We start from the raw sequence: 21635 nt of genomic DNA on the forward strand, positions 1-21635 counted from the left end.
GGGTGAGCCACAAACTTTGGTCTAGTTAAGTTGACTTGTTCAAAATAACAAATTAAGCCAGTAGCGATTGTGGAAATTAAATTCTTCTCTAGGTGATGATCCTAATTCACGTCTCAGTACTCTTCCCAGCTATATTTACAGATGTAAAGTGCAAAGCAAGAAGTGGGGAGGCTTAAAGATCCTCCAAAAACAGCAAGAAATTATAAGGAAAAAAAGAATACATTTTATATAAGGTCCACACAGAATTTCTTACTGCTTTATATATTTTCAGTTATTAATTTTTCATGCTCCTTACTACAGAAAATAACTATATAAAAGTACTGTGTGACCCCTAGGTTATCTATCTGGCTATAATGTTTATGTTTGGCTATCCACCACTGACTTACCTATGTGTATGGTTGAGATGCTATGTCGGTGTGTCAAGACAATTTTTCTGGGAAAGGGGGAAATTCATCCAGCTCCAGCAATTAGCCTTTTGAAAAATTACATGAAAACAAACTGAATCGATTAAAGCTTATACCTGTTTTATTGACTAAGAAATTAATTTTCAAAAAAATATCTGTATTGAAGATCCCTTATGGTGATCTGTAAGTAGCAGACCTTTAATATGACTCTAAACTCAGCATATTGGAAAGATTAATTTATTTAAAATAAATATGGATCAATTTGAGTATCTTTGAAGCAGAAACATAAAAGATGAAATAATGAGCTAGATTATTATGCCAGGTAAACCAGCTCAAGGACACAAGCACACAAAATTCCCAAAGCTTGTTTGGTTATAGTTTATTTTAACTGCAAAATGCATACAGGAGGAATGAAGTGGCCACAGCAACAGCCACATATGCAGAGAAGGTTTGATATTAAAAAGCTGCACACAAGAAACTAAAAAACTGAAAGTGCACTTTGTGCTCAGCAAGTAGAGAAAGGACTATTTCAATCTCCAGTCACTTCTGAGGTAACTAAATACTCTCAGGAGAATCAGTGTGTTCAACTGTTACAATTAATAATAATGTGATGATGACTTGGTATACCATGTGGAAGAAACTGCTAAAATGTAGAAGAATAGATATGTACTTTTATGTGAAATTCTGGCCCAAGTACACTTAACCACTGTGCTCTAAGAAAATGATGCTCCCTCTCACTGTTTCAGACTTGTTCAGAGCATGCAAAGGCAATAATTGTTCCTGTTTCCTCATGACAAGCTACCTGAAAAGAAATCAGTGATGGTATAGCCATGTAATGCAATTTTTTTTCAAATGTATGGAAAAAGTCAGCGATGTCCCGAAACCTAAGCAAGGTAAATGAACTAACCGTGAAAGCTGTATACTTTTTCCATAGTTTTTCTACACTTCCAGTAATAGGCAAGCTCCTCAGAAAATGCAACTGTGCCCAAACTATGGTATAACCTACGGAAAAAGTTCAGCAGGGTTATTAAGTTAAAGTTACGATCCATAAGACATTAAAGAAACATGCAATCCTACCTCCAAAGAATTAGATCCTTCACCAGATGCTTGAGGCTTTTCTCTATAGATGTATCTCCAACAACTTGATCTGATTTATGAATTAAGGCAGCCAGTATTGTGCAATAGAACCTTGTAGGCTAGCCTCTCTCTTCATCATCATCATCATCATCATCAAGTGGCAGAAAATTCTATTTAGCCTATCATGAGCCCCCCCCCCAAAAAAAAAGTTTATATTTTACATTTGCAATCATTTCACTTATATGTTCTTACAGGCATCGTGCATTGAATCATATCTCACAGTGCAGAATGAGCTTCAGGAAACTCTTGCAATTCCTTCTTATACCTTTGTTAAACAAAGGATGTGCAGTTTGGTAACCAATAAGCCAAACAGAGTGTACCTTTTGAAATTCAACAATCCAGCAGCTTAAAGTTTATTCTCTGGCACATCAGCAACTGTCTTCCAGAGGAACAAACCCATTGCTGTGAATTACTCTTTTTTTCAGTTATAGTGTGTTACTTTTACTTTTTAGCTGTAGTCGTTTTATTTTAGTTAATTTAGCTCTAATTTCTGGGAAGCATAAGAAACAGGTTTACTGATTATCTGTTCTAAAATGCTTTGTCCTATCCATATGCTGAAGTTGCCCACGGACATCCAGACAATACAGCAGGTATTTCCCTTAGTTAGTATATTGCCTACACAATACAGGAAGCAGAGTGGAGTGATTCAGGTTCCACTCAGTCACATCCTAAGGCATAAATAATGGGTTGATTTTCAGTGAAGGCATACCTTTGTAAAACACTAGATAAGAAGGGTTAACACACAAGGCCTGGAATTTGTAAATCCTTCTGGAGGAAGTCACAGCTATGAAGAGGGAGCTTTTCTTGTCAAAAATGTTAACATTTCAGAAAATAACGGTTCAAATGGAGAAATGGTTAGTTTCTCCAAAACAAAGTACAGGCCCCATAGAGGAACAAACTCCCTGGTAGGAAACTACAGAAGAAGGGCAACCCCAAGACTCCAGACTTTAAAAGAAGCTAAAGACAAATTCTGCTGAACATACAAGTATAGCAGCTACGTGCACATCAACTGTCAAATAACTTACCCATATATCAAAAATCTAAAACAAAATACTGCAGGACCTTAGACACAGGCTGAAAATGGAACAGTGGTGTGGTCTGCACCAAAGACTGAAAGCCCTTTTCATTTGTCTTTGTATGTTTTCAGAACAGAAACTTTCTGAGTAGATGACAGAATAGTCACCATCCTGCTCAAAACTCCTGTTAGTCCCAGAGTTAGAAGGGTTAGATGTGCCCTCCCGGAAATGTAAAATAGTACAGTCTTCTTTAGGGGTTCCCCTGAGAGAAGGTTCTATTTGAAATTTCTATGAAAGTGGAAACCACATCTGTATAGGCCAGAAGGGTTACTACTAGAATAATCCTGACCCAGTGACATCTGCCTTTTAATATACATTTCATCATTACAGATAATGGGGAAATGTGTTATGCAAATCCAGAGGCCAGTCCTGGAGAAACCCATTCATGCTCTGTCTGCTGGGTGGAGGGATGAAACAGAACATTCTCTTCCAGTTGGCATTGGTCATAGAGGAAATACAGAAGTTATGCATTTACCATAACTTGGCATCTGTGTTGTCCATTTTCATTCTTCCTCACTATCTGATGGGCCTCAGATTTGATATCAGATACGACTCGGCAGCATTTCCAAGACTTTTGGATCCAAATCTCGACCTTCTCCCTCTTCCCATAATGCATCATACCTTCCCTAACTCCCCAGATTGAGTTTGCTGCCCTATAACCCAAAGAATAAAGGAACAGGAAAGAGGAAGAAGAAAAGGTTCAGTGCCCAAACCTAGAACCTATGGGGTCTAAAATCTTCTAAGTGACTTCTCAAAATATCAAGGCTGGGGGATGGTTTGGAGGAATGTGAACAAGAATGAAAATGGACAACACAGATGCTAGGTTGTGGTAAGCACATAACGTCTGTATCTGATGTTGTCCTTTTCATTCTTCCTCACTGATGTGTCAGAGTCCCCAGCTATGTAGCTCTTAGGTGGCCCTCAAGGAAGGCTATCAAGCCAAAAGAAGCCTGTGTCTGGATATACTGTCCAATTTGTAGTGTGATACAAAAGTATGAGTCTTTGACCACGTGGCCGCAGCACAGATTTCATCAGTTGAGGCCCTAGAATAAAAAGCAGATGACATAGCCATAGTGCTGGTAGAGTGGGCTTTTGGAAGATGTGGCAATTCAATACCTTTTGGGAATAAATGTGAGAAATACAATACAATACAAATCCATTTGGCCTGGGTAACTTTGGAAACTGCTTGACCTAAATGATTTGGAGAAAAGGAAACAAACAGCTGATAAAGAAGTTATGTCTTACCATAATGTTCCATCTGTATTGTTGATCCTCGTTCAGTCATTATGTGTGGGTATCGGTTCCGACCTTGGAACCGAGCCGGCCATCTTCCAAGCTCACGTCAGCTACAAACTCTCGAGCTAAAAACTCTTACCCAGAATTCCCCTCTCCCTGTTACCTCAGATTGAGTTTGCAAGTCAAAAGAAGGTAGAGGCTACCTCTGGTCAAATGAACTAATAGAACTGGATGGTGAGATCCACTAGAAGCCACAGGATGGGGAAGGAGGGAGGGTCGTAATGACTGAACGAGGATCAGCAATACAGATGGAACGTTACGGTAAGACATAACTTCTTTATCTGATATTGTTAATCCTCGTTCATTCCTTATGTGTGGGACAGAGTCCCCAGCTACCTTTATTCCTGGGGGGCTCTCATGGAAGGACATTCCTGAGCACCATAGAACCAAAGGATGCTCTTCCCCTGGAAGCCAAATCCAATTTGTAATGATTGATGAAGGTATGAGGCGTAGCCCAAGTTGCAGCTGCACAAATGTCATGTAAAGGAGCTCTGGCATGGAAGGCAGCAGAAGTTGCCACTGACCTTGTAGAATGAGCCTTTATGGTAGTAGGTAATGGAATATTACGTTGTCTATAAATGAAGGTCACACAGTCTTTCAACCATTTAGCCAATGTGACCTTAGCAACAGCACATCCTAATCTGGGTCCAGAATAGGCCAAAAATAACTGGTCTGATTTACGAGAGGCCTTAATCCTGTTCAAGTAGAAGCGAAGTTGCCTGTGAATATCTAGGGTATGTAGGCAATACTCTCCTTTGTTTAAATGATTGGGGAAGAAAACTGGCAATTCAATGGTTTGATTAATGGACATTTCAGAGATCACTTTTGGCAGAAAGGAAGGATTAGTTCTCAATGACACTCTATCTCTATGAAAAATCAAATATGGATTCTTGATGCATAAGACTTGAAGCTCAGAGATATATCTGGCAGAAGTAATGGCAACCAAAAACAAGGTTTTCCATGACAAATATTTGAGGTCGCAAGAAGAAGCTGGTTCGAAAGGTGGCATTGTCAAAGCTTGTAGGAATAGTGACAGGTCCCATGGTTGAGTAGGTTTTCTAAAAGGGGGTTTTAGATGATTCACGCCTTTTATGAAAATCTTGAATAATTTGTGTGACATAAAAGAGGATTCTTGGACACCATCATGGAAATTAGATATTGCAGCCAAATGAACTCTAATGGTAGAGGCAAATTGACCGGATTGAAATAGGGTGGCCAGATACTCCAGTACTATTGACAATGGTGCTGAAAAAGGATCTACCTGTTTTTCTTTCACCCAAAAAGTAAATCTTTTCCACTTGCTGAGATAAGTAATTCTGGTGGAAGACTTATGAGATGCAATAAGAAGGTCACGTACTGGCGAAGAAAGATCATTCTGCCTGGCAATCAAGGGAATTGGAGGAACCAAGCTGTGAGCTTCAGGCTGTTCAAGTTGGGGTGAATGAGATTCTGCAGATGGGAGATCAACCCCGGGGTTGGATGGAGAATCCACATTTGATCTAGCCGGTGAGGCCAAAGGAAGGGGAACCAAATCTGACAAGGCCAATATGGTGCTATGAGGATTACTTTGCTCTTCAACTGGTGGTTTTTCTTCAGAAACTGGGGAATGAAGCGGAGAGGTGGAAATGCATAGAGTAGACCCGAGGGCCAATCGTGGACTAGAGCGTCCTTGGGTGACTGTCCCGGAGGGGGAATCAGGGTGAAATGGTTGCTGCATTTCTAGTTGGTCGGGGGATGCAAAGAGGTCACAGCAAGGAAGACCCCAGCGGTTGAAAATCTCCACCGCTATCAAGGGATTCAGGGACCACTCATGAGATTGTAGTACACACCTGCTGAGTCTGTCTGCTATCACGCTGGAACTCCCAGGAATGTGCGTTGCTAGAAGAAAACGTTTGGTAGCCATTGCCCAATGCCATATCCTCATGGCCTCTCGACAGAGTAGGTAAGATTTGGTTCTGCCCTGTTTGTTGATGTACTAGACCACTGCCATGTTGTCTGATTGTATCGCAACAGTCCCAGATGGCAACAGGGGATGAAATGCTTGCAACGCCAGAAGCACCGCCCTCAGCTCTAGAACATTTATATGCAGATGGGCCTCCATTTTGGACCAAGTACCTTGGACTGTCTGTCCCTGACATAGCCCCCCCCCACCCCATCAGGGAGGTGTCCGTGGTCACTGTAGCCTTGGGCTGTTGGGAGGAGAAGGGGCGAGACCATTGTGACGGGTTGTGGGCCATCCACCAATTTAAATCCTGTTTGCACCTGTGAGTTACCCGAATCTTGGCTGAAAGAGGGTACTGAAAGGTATACCATTGGGTGAGCAGTAGCCATTGTAGAAGCCTCATGTGAAACCTGGCCAGGGGGACAATGGTGATGGAGGCTGCCATGGAACCCAACTGTACAACAGAGTGAGCTGTGGATTTCCCCCTTGAAAGGATTGGGATCAGTTGTTGCTTTATCCTTACAATTCTGTGCTCTGGAATGGATGCTCTGCAATTCTTTGTATTCAAGATGACCCCTATGAATTGTGTGGACTGAGATGGGGTGAGATTGTATTTTTGCCAGTTTATGGTTATGCCTAGCCTTTCTGCAGAGAGAAGAGAGTATGCCAGGGCTTCTTCCAATAGATGTCTGGTGGGGACGGAGATGAGCCAATCGTCTAGGTATGGAAACACCTGAAATCCTTGTAGTCGCAAATGAGCTGTGACGACTGCCATGCACTCTGTGAACACTCTGGGGGCTGTAGAGAGTCCGAAGGGCAGTACTCTGTACTGGTAGTGACTGGCTCCCGCATGGAAGTGAAGGAATCTTCTTGATGGTCTGTCCACTTTTATGTGGTAGTACGCATCTTGAAGATCTATCGAGCACATCCAATCGTCTTTTTCCAAAAGTGGAAGGATAGACTGTATTGTGACCATCCAGAATTTTTGTACTTTTACAAACTTGTCCAATACACTGAGATCCAAAATTGGTCTCCAGTCCCCGGTTTTCTTTGGAACCAAAAATAGTCTTGAGTAGAATCCGGATCCTATCTGGTCTGGAGGGACTATTTGGATGACTCTTTTTCTTAACAGTTTTGAAATTTCTAATGCTGCTTCTTCCCTTTGACTGGGTGGAATGCTGGGTAAGTTTGTTGGGGGAGCGTGGCAAAGGTCGAAGGGAATATGATAACCTCTGGTTATTATCCTTTGTACCCAAGAATCGGTGGTGATGGTTAGCCAGGCAGAAGGGTACAAAGAGAAACGACCCCTAACCACTTCCAGAGGAAAGCAGTTGGGCCGGTCTTCAGCAGCGCTGGTAGGACTGGCCAGGGAAAGAGTCCCTGGAAACCTGGTTACGTGGACCCCCTCTGCCCCGAAAAGGGCATCTTCCCTGTGAGTTTTCCCCACTGCCTCTAGGGGAGAACTCGGCCTGTGTGTCATGGAAAGGACCCTGAGACTTTTTGTACCATATCTTCCCACTCTTCTGGTTTCTGGAGAAAGCCTGTTGAGGGGAAGAATAACAGACACCCAAGGCAGAAAGGGTCTTACCGTCCTGTTCACATCTGGCCAGTGTACTTTTAACCTTGGGTCCAAACAATGAAGAGGCTTCGATGGGAGCATTGAGAAAGGAAGCCTTGAAGGGTTCCGCAAAATTACACAAGCGCATCCAGGCGTGTTGTCTCAGAACAATGCCTGAACTCGCCGCTCTAGCTGCTTCTTCTGATGTGTGAGATATCAGGCACATGGAGGAGTTTGATATCAATTCAATGTTGTCACGGACCTCATCAGACACAGCACCAGCCAAAGTTTCAGAGAGCTCAGAAATTAAATCTCTTTGAAGCCTGGTAAAGTGTGCCATATAGTTCGGGGACCTGATTGCAACGGTCACTGATGCAAAAGTATGCTTCCCTATTCTATCCAGAGCCCGGGACTATTTGTTGGGTGGATGGACAGTCTGGCTTTCTTCTTCCACCAGGTCCTTTTTAGTTGCGGCCGCCACCACCAAAGCATTTATAGGAAGACATTTGGACCAATGGGGATCAGTAGCAGAAGGGGACAAAATTTTATCTGGCCTCCAGGGAATGGCCTCAATGGTGTCAGGAGCCTTCCATGCACGCTGCACGATGAGCCGGACCAGTTCGTCGGCAGGTGGAGTAACCCAGAAGGTAGGGGGCCAGGTGCAAAAGGCCTGCGGAACACAAGACTTTTCAGAGTTCGGGTTCGAGGGCTACCAGTCACCTCTCTGTTTAAGAATTTCAAGAATATCACCAAAGGATAACTCAGAGGGTGAGCGAGGGGGCCCTTCCCCATCAACAAAGTCTGTGTCTTCAGTAAGGGACTCCTCTAGCTCTTTTCATGAACTTCCTCAGAGGGAGAAGCTGGGGAAGACAGAGCAAAAGAGGTCTCCTGTGGGAGTATATCCTGAGGCCCTTGTGCCCAGTGTCCGCTAGGAATGACTTGTGTACATTGCGGTCCAGAGGAGGGCGGGGAGAGTGATAGCACAGGATCGCCAACCGACGCCAGAGCCTTCTCCATTACCTGAAGAGGGGTGAGTGCTCAGGGCGGGGTTCACCCCTCTCCTAAGTGGCTCAGCCTGCCGACTTGGAGTCCCTGGATGGCTGTGAAACACCAAATTACGTACGTCACAGCTGACATCCTGGGTCGTAGCAAAACTCTCCTGTCACAAAGGCAACTGCGGCTCTTTAGTGAGGTCCATAAAGGGAATCAAAGAGGGGAAGACTGTGCTATATCAAGGGGCTTCAAAGGCAATGAAGGAGGAGAATAAGTAGGGGTCTTTGGTAAAGGGTGATCACCTCCTGAGGAAGGACAGGTCCTGGGGGGGGGGTGGGATACCTCTGGCCAAAAGCACTTGACCCACAAGAAGCAACATATCGTGTTCAGAGAGGCTTCTAGTGGATTTCACGGACACGGCTGAGGGGGAGTCAGGTCTATCCAAAGACGGAGCCAGCTCAGTGCCCACCTCGGAGGTCTGCACTGAAAACAATGGGGCAGCAAAGGACTGAACTACAGGTGTCTGCACCAAGGAAATCATCGGTGCCGAAGTCATGTTCTGCACCAACGATTGAATGGTCGGTGCTGAGAGGGTAGCCAGTGTCGGGTAAGTTGTCGGAGCCGAACAGGCAATGCACGTCGAAAAATCCATCAACGTCATGACAGTCTGCATTGACTGGACAGTCGGTGCCAGTAAAGAGGTCTGAACTGAGGAGACCCTCGGTACCGATACAGTAAAGGGCACGCTAGTCGGTGCCGAAGTCACAGATGGCTCCAATGGCCTCGGTGCCGAAGGTCTAGGTACCAAAATCGCTGGAGCCGAAGAAGTCGAATCCGAACTGGAAAGCTTAGCTTTCTTGGGTCTCGGTTTCTGGGGGTCCTCAGCAGGGGACAAAGGAAGACACTTGGCATTTATATGCTCATCACTCTTTTTCTTATGGGATCTTGGAGGAGTTGAAGCCTCCGACCCAGAAATTGCCTCTGAAAATGGAGATTTAAGTAGCCCCTTCAATATTAATTTATTTTTTCTCTCAATCAATGTCCTGTTAGAGAAATTCTTACAAATCCCGCAGGGCGGGTCAACTGTTAAATGAGGCACACCCAAGCAATAGACACACAGGGAATGTGCATCTGAACTATGTAATTTATGGCCAACTGTTAAATGAGGCACACCCAAGCAATAGACACACAGGGAATGTGCATCTGAACTATGTAATTTATGGCCACAATCTAAACATCTTTTAAATCCTGGACTACCTTTTTTATCTGCCATGTTAGAAATAAAGAAGAAAACCCAGAAAAAATACCAGCAATGGAACAAGAATTACCCAAAGGTAAGAAGGAAAGGGGATTTACCAACGATGGTAAAAAAGAAATTACCTCACGGTAAAGAGGAGGAAAGGAATACAAAAGATTCAAGAAAGGATAGTCACTAATGCGATAAGGTAAGAGAAAACTAATAAGTTTTCTGTGAGAAAAGGCTGTTTTAGACTTTAGTATGAAGCAAAATATTGTACTTAGCTCAAGAGAAGTAGCTTGACACGACCGAATGGCGATGCAGCAAACAAAATCTGGGGTAACAGGGAGAGGGGAATTCTGGGTAAGAGTTTTTAGCTCGAGAGTTTGTAGCTGACACAAGCTTGGAAGATCGCTGGCTCAGTTCCGAGGTCGGAACTGATACCCATACGTAAGGAATGAACGAGGATTAACAATATCAGATCAGATTTTCTGTACATCTTTGTTCTGTGAAGATAGAAACATAATTGTCTATGAACATCAAGGAGATACAAAATATATTCTCCTTTATTATAGAAATTGGGGAAGAAAACTGGCAATTGAATAGATTGATTAATGTTTGATTCCATGGCTACTTTAGGCATAAAGGAAGGGTTAGTCTGTAAAGATACCCTGTCATTATGGAAGATGATTTAAGGAGGTTGGCTGATAAGGCTTGAAGTTCAGATGCTCTCTTAGTCGAAGTAACGGCTAGCAGAAATATTGTCTTCCATGAAAGAAATTTCATATCACAACTGTCAGCTGGTTTGAAGGGCTTTTTGGTAAGGCCTTGAACAACTGTAAGATTCCAAGGAGGTAAAGGGTCTTTTGTTGGAGGTCTAAGGAGAAATATGCTCTTCATGAAAGCTTTACATAATTTGGAAGCAGAAAGAGAGGAAAATTTATCTCCACTATGGAAGTTAAATATGATAGTTAAGTTTTTCAGTAAAAAAACTGTCTCCTTCCTGATAAAGAGTACTAAGAAAAAGAAGAATGGCTAAAATAGGAGCTGAGAAATGGTCCCCCATTCTCATTTGAGTCTCATATGGAAAACCTCTTCCACTTGCTGTTACAGGCTTTTTTAGTGGAGGGCTTTTGAGAAGCCAAAACTATGTTGCAGACTGGAGGGACAAGCCTGGACTTTCTTACAATTACTGGAAGTGGAGAAACTATGCAGTTAATCTGAGGGTCAGGAGACTGGGGTGCTGGTGTTCTGATGGGTGAGTAATGAGGTCCTGTTTGGGACCTAGTGGAGATATTTGAGGTGAGACCATAGGAAGGGGAACCATACCTGACGAGGCTAGAAGGGGGCAATGAGGATTACTGAGCTCTTCAACCTGCTGGCTTTCTGTAGAAATTTGAGAATCAAAAGTAGAGGGGGATAAACATAAAGGAGACCTTGGGGCCAATTGTGGACTACAGCATTACTCAGTGACTCTCCCTTTGTGGGGGATCAGAGCAAAGTACTTGTTACATCTATTGTTTAGGGGAGAGGCAAAAAGATCGTAACAAGGCTGTCCCCAATGGCTGAAAATCTTGTTCGCTACTGATTGATGGAGGGACCACTCATGAGGAGTCAAAATGGACCTGCTGAGTCTGTCTGCCAAAGTGTTGGTTTCCTCTGGAATGTACGTTGCAATTAGAAAGCAGCTTGAAGAGATTGCCCATTCCCAAACTTTCATGACCTCTCTGCATAACAGGTAGGACTGGGTTCTGCTTTGTTTGTTGATGTACCTGACCACTGACATATTGTCCATATGTACAGCAACAGTCCCCAGACAGGGAATGTCCTGAAAGGCTTGCAATGTTAGATGAATTGCTTTCATCTTGAGAACATCGATATGCAACTTTCTCTTAGAGGGGAACCATGTGTTTTGGACCAGCCTTCCCTTGCAAAGACCCCACCCCAAATGGGAAGCATCTGTGGTCACTGTAGCTGTTGGTGGAGGGAGAAAATGGCCTGGCCACAGACATGTCATCTGAGTGCATCCACCATTGGAGATAACGTCTGCAGGTTGAAGTCAGTTGAATGGGAACAGACAGTTTTTGGTACAGAGCAGACCACTGAACAGTCAGGGTCCATTACAGAACTCACATAAAAAATCTTGCTAAGGGAAGTAGGATGATCGAGGCTGACATAGACCCCAGCGCTCTGAGTATCAATCACACTTTGGGAGAAGGAAGATCTAGTAAGTCCCAAACTTGCTGTCTCAAGAATATTATGTGATATAGAGGTAGAAAAGTCACTTGTGTTATGGTGTTCAGCTGCGTCCCTATAAACTCTAGATTCTGAACTGGAATCAAGTTTGATTTTTTTCAGATTTACTGTAATGCCAAGGGAATCAGAGATCTGAATTAAGTAATCCCTGGCTTGTAGTAGTTGATGCTTCGTTGGTGCAGTAAGGACCAACCATGCAGACATAAAAACACCTGAAATCTTTTCATCCTTAGGTAAGCTGCTACAACTGCTATACACTTGGTAAACACCCTGGGGGCTGTGGTGAGTCCAAAGGGCAGTTCTCTGAACTGGTAATGAGTGGCTCCTAGCCAAATGCGCTTATGTCTCCTGGAGCATCTATCTATTTTCATATGATAGTATGCATCCTTGAGCTCTATAGAGCACATCCAAACATCTTTGCGTAGAAGCAGCAGAATGGAGTGGACCATAAACATCCATAACTTTGACATCTTGACATACTGATTTAGGTTGTTGAAATCCAGAACTAGTCTTAGGTCCCCTGTTTTTCTGACACCAAAAAGAAGCGTGAATAAGTTCCTAATCCTCTCTCTTCAGTTGGGACCTCTTGGCTGATTCTTTTTTTAAATGGCAGTCATCACAGCTCATTTGCATTCTCCCTCTGACTGGGCGGCACGTCAAGGAGTATCCTCTTGGGACATGGAGGTGAAGGGGAAAAGGAAATGTAGTAACCTCTGGTTATTATGCTTAGCAACCAAGTATTGTTTGTTATATTTGTCCAGGCATCTAGGTGCAGAGATAAACAACCCTCCTACTGCCTCCAAAGATGGATAGCTGGGCAGCGCTTCAGGAGCGCTGATAGGGTTTATTGGAGAAAGGTTACCTGAAGCCCTGATTTTTGCGGACCTCCCAACCTGCTTCTGGGGCAGCATCTACTGTCCCTCTGCCTCTGGAGGAAGTATCTCCATACAGATCTTGGAAAGGTCCTTGAGACTCCCTGAACCAAGTTTTCTTCCCACATCTCTGGTGTTTGGAAAAGGTCCTCTGGGGAGAAGAAAACTTGATCCCCAAGGCAGATGGGGTCTTTCCTTCTTTCTAGCTGCGGGTATGCATATCTTTCACCGATGGTCCAAACAAGGAGGGACCATCAAAAAAGGCATTAATAAAAGACGCCTTGAAGGGTAACACAAAGTCTCAAAGCCGCAACCAGGCATGTCTCCTGATGGCTATGGCTGCACCAGCTGCTCATGAGGTGCTTTCCGCAGTATGTGAAATCAACTTCATTGAGAAATTGGCAAGGGAAGATAGAGTCACCAGCTGGGGAGAAACCTTCTTCAAGTCCTCCTCCGACATGGTCTCAGCAAGAGAGTTGGTTAACTCTTTGACCAGGTCACTCTGCAATCGGGTGAAGACTGCCAAACAGTTTAACGACCTCAGCATGAAAGCTGCTGAGGTGTAAACACACTTTGCATGTCTGTCCATCCTTGTTTGGTGGATGTACAGTAGAGCTCTGTTTGACTAGTTCTTTTTTTATGGCTGCTGATACAATGATGGCATCTACTGGAACACCTTTGCTCCAGTACAGATGGTCAGAGGGTGGACTGAGGAACTTGTCAGGGCACTTTGATATAGACTCGACCGTGTCTGGCCACTTCCAAGCCAGACGGGATACTAAATCTATGAGCTCATCCTCTGCAGAGTCATCCAAGATGTAGACCGGCCCACCCCAAAAGCCTCCAGGAACACCAACTCCTCAGAAGAAGAAGGTTGGGAGGACCAGCCACCTTTCTGCTTTAGGAATTCTAGGATGTCTCCGAAGGAGACATCTTCAGGTGGTGATTGGGGAGATCCCTCTCCCTTATCGAAACTGGTGTCCTTGGTGAGGCACTGCATGGGGTAATCTATATATGTGCCTCCTCTTACACCTTTTTCCTTCGAGGGACCTCTTCTGTGGGGTATTCCAGGGAGGAATCAGAAAAAGAAGGGATTCCCTAGGGGGAAGCGGTCTGGAGGCTCCTCAGGGTAGGCTGACCTATGGCAGGAGTGATGGGCTCAGTGCTCAGATCCAGTGAAGGGATGTGAAGAGATGGTTCTCTGATCCTAGAGAAAGCTCTTTCTGTAACCTGGAAGGCTGACGGGCCCAGGGAGACCCACTTCCTCTTCCTTGGAGCCAAAGTCACTGGAGAAGAGAGAACACAGCCAACCGCAGATCCAAGGCCTCCAGACAGAATTGGACCTGAGCTGTCAAGAGCTGAAGCACCAAGGGGAAGTGATGGATCTGACAAGGTTGGAGTCAAAGGCAACCCCTGGAGCCAGCACTGACGTCTTGGATCTGAGACCTGCTCTGATCTGACAAAATCAGAACAGAGCTAGACGGGGACATAGTCGGAGTCGAGGAAGGGATCATCCTCGGATCCGATATCGACTCTCTCGGGTATCTGGGATCCTGGGGTTCTGAAAATAAGGGTCAGATCAGAGGAAGCTGTAAGGTATATGACAGCGCACTCACAGATCCATGATGGGACAGAGATGGCAAGACCCCCATCGAAATTTGAACCCTGAGAAACTTCCACATAATCCTGTCCATATCGGCCTCCGTGAGAATTTGAGAAGACCTAGACAAGGAAGCGGGTCTGGATGTGGTTGCAGTTTGAAGGATCTTAGAAGAAGGAGCCAGAGTCATTGGTTTTAGGTGGTAAAGTGGTGTATGGTGCCTTAGGATCTGAGGTAGAGGTGCCTGGAATTGAAAAGCCAGAGATAACTACAGATCTGCTGTCATCTTTCATTCTGTCCTCAACTGATGGGTTTGGATCCGGACCTTCGGATCCGACTCAGCCGTTGCAAAAGCTCGTGGCTCGAGCTTCTCCCTTACGTAGAATGCACCAACCCCAATTACCTCAGATCTCGTTTGCTGCTTCCAGCGAAATACGTGGTTGCTAGTGTCTCAAGTTTATTATTAGATAATGGAAATTTAATCTTTCTTTTATTGTTACTTCTGCTGATTGTTTCTATTCTTTGATTTTTCTATCTGTATTGTACTAGTGTATGCCTTTTAACACTATTGTCAGTGTTATCTTCTCCCTTCCCTTGTACAGTTGTCATATCTCTTCACTACCTTTGCAGGGAGCTCTTTCGCTTAACTTTTTCTTTTTCTTTACAAAAAAAAAATATATATACTTCGATTTTCTTAGGTTTTTACAGTGGGTGTTCCTGCCATTGTACTTGTTGGATTGTTGTTGTGTTTTGTTTTTACTGTCAGAATATTTTCCAAAATGCCAGAAAAAGACAAAAGCCCAGATGGCTTTAAAACTGTGAAAAATGTGTTCAGAAGATAATCTTCTCTGACTCTCATATACTTTATATACTGTCTTGGTTCCTATTCATCTTCAGGAAAACTGTTTGATCTGTTATGAATTCAACCATAGGGCATTGGTTGAATGCAAAAACAAATTAATATTCAAGGGTTTACTTCTGTCCTCTTTTAACGAGGCTTTATCTAGAGCTACTACAGAAAAATCTAAGAAAATTTCGTCCACTTCACCAAACACTTCCACAGCTTCTTCTAAGTCCTCAGAGAAGTGTTTGAAGAGGTCTCTTATGGATCCATCTGGTCCCTTGGATTCTAAGAAGAGATCAAATTCTATGGATCTGACTTCGTCCTCAGATCCAAGGCATGTAAAGAACAATCCTCGGATCAGACTGCCTCTTAAGATCTGACAAGCCTAAAAATCAAACTGACTTTGGAGCAGACCCCCTCAGATCTGACACATAAATCTGAAGTCATAATCTTACCCAGAACAAAATATTCCCCATCAGTCGATCCAGTTCCTTCCAGAGTTCCTTCCACCTTCTTAGAGAGTTCTAAATCTCCATCAGGATCATCCACTCACTCTTCCAGAAGCTTTACAGAAGATGATGTGGAGAGCCTAGTGAGGAAAATTCTCTCGGCACAGAGCCAGTTGGTGCCCCCCTCAGATCCTACCCCTTTGGGTCAGAAGATCCATACTTGCAGTACTCCACCTTTGCCTGTTCCGCCTTTGACTCCTTTCAAGGTTTCAAAGTCCTTAGATCTAACTTGCCTGGGCCTGTCTGCTTCAGATCCGAGAATTTCTTTACGCTCGGATCAGAGGCCTGCTCTGAGCTCTTCGGTTCAGTCGGAGCCAGAGAGCTCTCAAAGCCAATTCTACCCTGTTGGATCCGAGGTGCTGCATTAGACTCGAAGGGTTTCAGAGCCATCTCTACACCTTGGAGCTTCAGCAATGGTTAGTTCGGCTCCAACTTCAGCCTTGGGACTGTCTTTGGGGTGGGGAGGGACCATGGATCGGGCATTGCCTGTCTCGGATCCGGGATCCTATCACTCACTGGGGTGGTCCACCTTTGCAGTCATGGATACAGCCTTGTCTGCTACACTGACTCAGATGGTGCCTTCCCCATCGGATACTCTGTCTGCATTTGTTCCATCTCTGCATCTGGAGTCTCAACTATCCTCTCCACAGGGACAGCCGGTACCAAAACCCCAGGCTTCCTATCAGGTTATCCTCACTTCTTCTGACACCTCCCCAGAGTATTCCACTGATGAAGCCCCTAGGAAGAGAACATGCAAGAGGAAGCATTTAGATTCTCCTGAATCTATCACTGAAGATACAAATTTTGATGAGGGAGAAAGGTCCTCATGGTCACTTCCTGATGATGTCTCATTCTGAGACATCCTAAGATCTTAAAACAGAGAGGTGGCAAAAAGTCCAGCAACCCTTCATCAGAGGAATCTGTACTCCTAGGGACTTTTGTTTCTGGCCCATCTAGCTCCTGGGTAACTCTGCCCACCAACAAGCTCATTAACTTAATCTCCTGGCAGGATCCACACACCACTGAGCCAGTCCCCCAAAAAACGGATAAGATAATTACAGCTCCAGAAGCAGTTTTAGTCCAAAGGTGTGCCTGTTGATGGTCCATGGTCAAGGCGCCGGACAAGAAGAAGGAACTTGCAGAAGAAAGTTCCTCTGTTCATCTCCTCAACAAGGAGTCTCAGGTGATGGACAGATTTGGGAAGCCTGTTTATGCTTCAGCAGCCTTTGCATTAAGGTCACTGAATTAATTGGCACATTTTACAAGATTACAGAGGGACCTGATTAAGGAACTATCAGATACCCTCTCAGGATCCATTTCTGAAGAGGTGGAACTGTGTTTCACCTCTCAGTTGGCTACCCTACAATCAATTTATAAAGCCTCTATAAAGCTCATTTCTAATGAAACACAAGGAACCTCTACAGCAGTGGGCTCAGGTGTTGCCATCAAGAGACATGCCTGGATGTGCTTATGTGATTTTGCAGAGCCCTTTAAGTTGTTGTTTGTCAATGTTCCTTTTAACAGAACATCTCTGTTTGGCCCCAAGGTTAAAAATACTTTATCCAGGTGTGTGAAGGACAGAAAGACTCTTTCTGCAGTGGGCATACATTTTTCCACCCCTCAAAGATCCTTTTCAAGGAATCATGGAAGCAGGGGTAAAATGTGGTTAAAAAAAATCCCAAGGATCTTTCCAGGACACACATGGTGGAGGTTCCCCCAGAGGCAGAGGGGGGAGTTTTAAGGGTAGATGCTGCCCTCATGGCAGAGGTGGTCTGCAGAAACAAGGTTTCAGAGATTCTTTCTTTGGTAAACTTTTTCAGGTCTCCTGAATGGAGGCCTGATTGTCCCCCTCTCGTGGAAAGTGGGGGTAATTTGTCCCTGCACCGGACAGACTGGCTAGAAATAACAAAAGATATTTGGGTGCAGTGGATCATTTCCAGAGATTATATAATACAATTTATCCTTTATCCTCCCAGTCAGAGAAAGTTCCCTGATGTTCCACCCAATCCAGAGGGAACAAGCAGCTATTCAGATTAGAAAGCTGCTAGAAAAAAAGAGTCATCCAAAAGGTCCCCCCAGACCAGACAGAATCCAGGACTTACTCAAGGTTCTTTATAGTGCCAAAGAAAACACTGAAGAACAATTCTGGATCTCAGTATCTTACACAAATCCATTTGAAAGAACACGTTTCGGATGGTCATGTTTCAGTTCAATCTCTCATTTGTGGAAAAGGACAACTTGAATGTGCTCAACAGATATTTAGGATGCATACTATCATATAAAGATGAACAGATGATCCAGAAGGTTCTTGCACTTCTGGCTAGGAACCAAGTGCTACCACTTTGGAGTTCTGTCCTTTAGTCTCACCACAGCCCCCAGGGTGTTTACCAAATGCATGGCAGCAGTAGCAGCTCACTTGAGACTTTAGGAATTCTGAGTGTTTCTGTCCATAAACAACTGGCTCACTTATGCACTAACCAGACATCAGCTCATTTTGGCAAGAAAAAACGTGATCCAGGCATGTGCTCTACTAGGAATAACCATAAACTATGAAAAATCTTGTCTAGAATGAAGTGAAAGTCTAGAATTCATAGGAGCACTGCTCAATACAAAATCAACAGTAGCCTCACTTCCCCTCTCCAGAGTTCAGACAATAAGATCACAGGTAGAAAAGATAGTCTGCAATACCAAAATCTCAGCCCGCTCGGTCTTTCAGGCATTGGGGTCAATGGTGGCAGCAGTGACATTACTACCCTTAGCTAGATTGCAAATGAAAATTCTTCAGTGGATACTGGCCTCCCAATGGTCAATACTTCACCTTCCCTTATTGGCTCTGATATGGGTCACCAATATACGCAAGAGAAATCTAATGTGGTGGAGTCAGTCAGAAGAGGTTTTACAAGGTCATTTGTTCATTCTCCCTCAGCCCAAGGCCATTGTGACCATGGATGCTTCTCAGCTGGAGGGGGTGCATTACCTGGGAAAGGCAGTCCAAGGCACATGGTCCCCTGAAGAGGCCCTTTTGCATATCAATGTCCTTGAGTTGAGAACAGTGCTTCTAGCATTACAAGCTTTTCTGCATGTTCGCCCTTCAGGAATGACTGCGATTCAAAAGACAACATGTTAGTGGTTTGGTACACCAACAAACAAGGAGGAACCAGACCTTACCCATTGTGCCAAAAGGAACTCAGTGTTTGGCAACAGGCAATCTCTTCCAACCACTTTCTTATAGCAATGCATATTCCATGGAAGTCCAACATGTTAGCAGACAAACACTATTACCGTACTAGTGGTCCCTCAACAAAAACGTGAAGTAACTGATTTTCTTACAATGGGGCCAGCCTTGCTGCGATCTCTTTGCTTCTCTCCTAAACAACAAATGCAGCAGCTACTTTGCCCTAAGTCACAGAGGGATGCTCTTCTCCCTACCTGATCCCCCGGTCTACTTTATGCCTATCCTCCAATTCCTTTGATTCCAAAGTTCCTACAGAGAGCTGCCAGGTTGAAGAGCAAGGTCATCCTCATTGCATCCTATTGGCCTCGACAGATTTGGTTTCCCTTCCTATGACCTCATTTAATTATCAACTTTGGATTCTAGACCCAGCTCCAGATTTGCTGTCTCACCCAACAGGCATGACACATCCAGACCTCCCCAATCTCACGTTGACAGCTTAGTTTCTCCATTTCCAATAATAGCCAGACAACTTATGCTCTCGTCTCCTGTCTGCCAGATGTTGTTATCCTCCCTTAAACCAGCTACAAGTAAACGTTATGCTAGTAAATGGAAAAGATTTGTACACTGGGCACTGCAAAATGATGTGGAACCTTTTTCTGCCTCGCTACATAATATTCTTGATTCCCTAATGTTTCTTTTCAGTCAAACAGCTAGTTTTTTGACAATTAAAGTTCAGGTGGCAGCAATTTCTAATTTCCATATTGGACTTGAGTTCCTAACTCGCTTCTCATAAACTTTGTAAAACCTTTTTAAGAGGCACACTTCTGTCAAGACTCACGTTTAAAGAGCCTACTCCTCCACGGGATCTAACTCTGGTACTGAGAGCCCTGGTTCACCAACCCTTCGAACCAGCTCATGACTGTGATCTTAAATTTCTTTCTGAGAAAACTTTGTTTTTGGTGGCTATTATATCAGCCAGAAGTGTTTCTGAAATTCAAGCCTTATCTGTGAAACTCCCATATCTAATTTTTCAAAAAGATAGAGTTACATTACAAACTAATGCATTCTTTGTGCCCAAAATAGTTTCAGATTCTAACATTAACCAGTCCATCAATTTACAAGTTTTCTTTTCAAATTTTTCAAACAAGGGCTAATACTTGTCACATTTATTGGATGTCCATAGGCAACTGCATTTCTATTTACACAGAACAAAGTACATCAGAACTACAGAGCAGTTACTTGTTTCATTTGCTAACATGAAGATGGGTAAACCATTATCCAAATTTACTCTCGCCAGATGGCTTATTGGCCATAATTCCTTTGTTTACAACAAATTGGATATCCCTTTACCAAAGCATGTTCGTGCTCTTTCAACCAGGTCTGTAGCAACTTCCTCAGTTTTTCATTCAAGGCCTTCCATGGATGAAATATGTGCACGAGCAACTTGGGCTTCCCCTCATACTTTCATCACTCATTACAAAGTGGATTTGGTGTCCAGAGATAGATTGTCATTTGGCTCAATGGTGCTTAGGAATATCCTGCCTTGAGTCCACCCTGGGGATTTAGGTAGCTGTGGATTCTGTCCCATCAGCTGAATGAAAACTGACAACTTCAGATAAATAACTTATGTACTCACCATAACATTCCATCTGTGTTGTCCATTTTCATTCTTCCTCAATTCCCACCCACCAACCCCCTCCTTTTGGCTTTTCTGGAAGAGTGAGTGGATATATCAGAACTGGTATAATCCAAGCATGACAAAGCTCCAGACACAGCCTTGTCTAACTTTTGTTATTTCTCGTTTTATATCTTTTTTGTTTAAGAGTTGCTTCTATATGCTTTAGGTAGCAAACAAGATCTGAGGAAATTGGGGTTGGTGCATTCTGAGTAAAGGAAAGGAAAAGGTCGAGAGTTCTAAGCTGCTACAAGCTTTTGCGATGGCCAAGTGGGATCCAACTGTTTGGATCCAAACCCATCAGTTGAGGAAGAATGAAAATGGACAACACAGATAGAACATTATGGTGAGTACATAACTTCTTTTTTCTACTGGATCTGATGAGGTCCTAGAGTCCAAAAATGACTTAGTTTTGCTTCAATCTGAACCAGCCCAGTTCAATAAGGTCTTCAGATCCAAGGGAGCCCTGGGATCCAATGGTTGCTTGGTTATTGTTGAATCCGAAATAGCTGGATCTGAGACTTTCCATCTCTTCTCAAATGGCTCCGACAAGACCCCCAGGGATGCAGAGAGGGATCGCCTTTTTAGTTCTTTGGAGCTACCATGTTTTGAGGGGGTTTAACGCCCAGAAGAAGGCAATGAGGCTGGTAAAAGGCCCTTCAAAATGAGTTGATTTCTCCTGTTGGATAAGGCCGAGGGATTAAAGGACATGCACACACAGCACAATCCACATTTAAGTGTCCTGGCCCTAAACAATAGGCGCACTTCTAGTGGGCATCCAAAATTGGGATCTTATGCACACAAGAAGTGCACATATTTCAGCACAGGCAAATCTCTAAACCCAAAGAAAAAAATGGGAGATATGCCCACACATATACATACATGTACATGTAGACACACATACACACACACACACACACACACACACACACACACACACACACACACACACACACACACCAAAGCAACAAAAGCTTTAAACTCTAAACACAACTACAGTAAAGTCAAAGTTTACTAGGTATCATAACTTTTTTTTTTTACCGGGAGAACTAAAAGGAAGA

General features: G+C 43.8%; 1 protein-coding gene across 1 annotated transcript in view; it reads right to left on the reverse strand.

The window, feature by feature from the left end:
* LOC122787573 (Rab interacting lysosomal protein) overlaps window positions 1-21635 on the reverse strand; it is a 1137527-nt gene that overhangs the window by 724973 nt on the left and 390919 nt on the right. The window lies entirely within an intron of this gene.

The sequence above is a fragment of the Protopterus annectens genome, chromosome 13.part0 (assembly GCF_019279795.1).
Source record: "Protopterus annectens isolate FY-2018-M chromosome 13.part0, PAN1.0, whole genome shotgun sequence".
Lineage (NCBI taxonomy): Eukaryota > Metazoa > Chordata > Ceratodontiformes > Protopteridae > Protopterus > Protopterus annectens.